Here is a 3,507-nt window from a genome sequence, read left to right on the forward strand (position 1 = left end):
TGTTGTCTTGGGGGATGTGAAAGGCACAAGACCTTGTGCACATTGCTCCCAGTTGCACTGGTACCTGTCTTTCAGACCTCCTTTTTCTCCTCCAGGTATGACAACCACACAGAAGGCAGGAGGAAGTGGAAGCCAGATGCCCAGCTCAGTTCCTCAGCCAGGACACGGTACCAGGCAGCTAGTTCTGAAACTTTCCAGTGCATACAATGGGATGGTGGCTGATGCCAAACACCAGCCAGCCCAGGCAGCAGCTGGTGCTATGGCTGGCCTTTACTGGGACAAATACTGAAACCTTATTTCTCTGTATTGTTCTTTATCCTCATCTTCACAGCTGTGTTGTATGTTACTAGTAGACCAGACATGTCAAGTAGATACTCTTGTAGAAACCATGTTCCTTAGTTAACTCAAAGTTCTTCAGTGAGACAATGGAACAGGTTGCTCAGAGCAGTTGTGGATGCCCCATCCCTGGAGGTGTTCAAGGCCAGGCTGGATGAGGCTTTGAGCAACCTGGTCTAGTGGAAGGTGTCCCTGCCCATGGCAGGAGGGTTGGAACTAGGTAATCTTCAGATTTGATCTTCTACAAACTCATGGAGTGAATTCATCATTCAGCATCCAAAGTGCTCTGTGGCATGAGTTTGACTTTGGACTATATGGAAAGTACCTCCTTTTGACCGTTTGGAATTGAACGGTGTTGAGCACAAGTTTGTTTTATAGCTATGGTTTCTGAATTGGTGAATAACACTCCCTGCTTAATTTCTTCTTGCCACTCAGACTTTGTAGACCAATATGATACTGCCCTCCCTCCCCAAGCTGTCTGTCTTCTACTTTGAAGACACTTGGATGATATACTCATTCCTAACAGAGGTGCCATTCCTTTGATCTCTTCTGCTTCCTTTCTTTGACTGTTCCGTATCCTTGTTGTGACAGAGGGGCTCGAAAAACCTACAGTGTTCAAGGTGCAGGTGCCTTATAGATTTATTTGGCAATGTAATGATGCATTTTCTGTTGTTTTCTATTTCTATCCTCAGCATCCCTAATTTTAGATAGTTTTTTTGCCTTTCTGTAAAAGAAAAGAAGGTTGCATTATGGGAGTCTCCAAGAACTCTGCTAGGACGAACACTGACACAATAATACATTATAATAATACCATCTTGACAGGTGGTGGGATGATGCGCTGTCTGAAGTAATGATTAGAAGAGCTGCATTTCGCAATTTAATGAGACACAATGATGTAAGCAAATTTGACAGTTCTTTCCTGAGAGGCTGCCTGCCCCTTGTTGAAAGGCTTCCTTGCCTAATGTTGTAGAAGAGAGAGACGTCATTTATGTGGGTGTTTTCTTGCTCTGCAGGCAGCCAATTATTGCCTATCACATCTCACACAGCTGCTATTTTGCACACACAATCCCAGGCAGGTGTCACATCCTATTTTCACAACTCCAAACAACCAGTCAAGGCAAACACAGAAAATGCAATATTCCAGGACTTGCAGGTGGAGCTTGTGTTACCACCAATTATAATATTCTCCCCTGCGTTATGGAAAGGTCTAACCATGAACAGTAACATAAGCATATAGCTAATGTCCTACTGAGCAACAAGGTAAGGATTACATGTGCAAATTCTTATCACTTTGAAGCTTTAGCTGTATGTGTAGAAATGGGGTTCATTTCCAAATGCTGAGTATGGAAATGGGCTCAGATTAATATTTTTAATGATTTATAGAGTTTAAAAAGTACCAATTCAAGTTGCTGATCTGGAGGTACCTTGACTTGTAATAACTGCAGTGTACTCTGTAACCAAGTGCCTACCACAAATACTTTCTTAAGGCCTTGATTACATATCATCGGGTGCTCTCCACCTTTGGCTGTGGGTGCTGATGTTCTTCCCATGTATGCAATGCCAATAAATAAGGTTTCTACAACAGTACCTGTCAGTGTTAAAGACATTTTTCTCAGAATTTGTAGAAATAAAGAACCAGTGGCACTACAGACAGTCTGTGATAATTGTCTGATAATTGACGAGAATCTCAAATCCCTTTATTTTCCGTAGTCAGTTGTTTGGCCTGAAACGAATTCTCAAAGCTCAACTTTTATTGATAGACTTCCTAAGCAGCTCTCTGAGGGTTTTTCTAGCTCAGCATTTGTGTGGCTCTGAGAGAGCTGATCCCACTGGGCCTCAGACAGGCCCCTGCCCCACTGCACCTGCACCCACACAAAGGTTTGCAGGTGTTTCCACACATAGCATCACTGCTGGAACTGGCAGCAGCGTGTTCAGTGGAAACAGAGGGAATTGGGGAAATCAAACTAGCAGCCTCCTGCATGTACCCTGTCCCACACGGTCAGGCTGAGAGTTCGCTGACTCGAGTGCAGTGCTTGCAGATACAGGGGCTCGGCACCTGGAGGGAGCTGGATGGATCAAGGCCTTACAGGCTGAGTGCACACACATTGACAAGCCAATTTGTCCATGAACTTGAACTTTTTATTGTGCCATGGGGACATCAATATAAATAAGAGTGGTCTAAGCTGTTGTAATACACCCCAGCTTGTACTGAATAAAGTACTGTTTCTGGAGGGCACTGGGATCCATCTACTATATGGGAACATCTGCCATACCTCAGATGGAGGAGCTAAATCATTTGCTAGTTTGAACCTCAATGGAAGCACAACCACCTATAGTGAAGAAAATTACTACATTATTGGACGTATACATAAAGTCCATTAATATATTTCCTTAATGTCATGAGTGACTGAGTGGTTTTCCCAGCCAAAATGTTTCTATCAAAGTTTTTACAGACATTTTTATAGGTAATGTTCACATATTCTGATTTGATCAGGAAATCAAAGTTGGCACGTAGATGGATTTTAAGGCATTATCAAGATAGCATCGGCATACAGGGGTTTTGTTTCTTTTTTTCTCAACAATATATGTTCTTTCTGTGCAGGGATTTTGCCAAGTATCACCAATGATGCCCATGGCAAAATTAAATTAAAAGGGAGACAGATTAGTTTATTGTCTGGCTCCACTGGTTGAGTGGAATAAAAAAGACATTAGTTCAATTGTTAATACTGATAACAATCCTGTATTACATAAAACCTCTCTCTACTGAGAAAATGTGACTTGAAGCTTGTTTTAAATGCAGCAAAACAGGGAAGATCATTCAATCCTACTTTTAGGATTGTTGTAGGATTGCAGAACCAGTGTATCTAAGGAAGATGTGTGACTGAATTATATTTGTAGTGCTGTCTACTCCGATTTCATGAACTCTCCTCTCCCCAATTCTAAGGGGATATATGCATTCATTGCCTTTAGATGTTTTTGTTCTATGAAAATTTGTATTACAGAATTACAACATTTGTTGTAAAATGCACCCTGTAAAAAATACAGGGTGAAAGTCTCCACATCTCTGACCTAACTTGTCTTTTTGATTACAAACCTTTTTTTTTCTTAAATACAGGGTATTTTTTTTCTTAAGTGCAGGGTACCTCTAAAAATCAGATGGAAATCCAGTTG

This window comes from Pterocles gutturalis, unplaced genomic scaffold (genome assembly GCF_000699245.1).
Source record: "Pterocles gutturalis isolate BGI_N339 unplaced genomic scaffold, ASM69924v1 scaffold7679, whole genome shotgun sequence".
Classification (NCBI taxonomy): Eukaryota; Metazoa; Chordata; class Aves; order Pterocliformes; family Pteroclidae; genus Pterocles; species Pterocles gutturalis.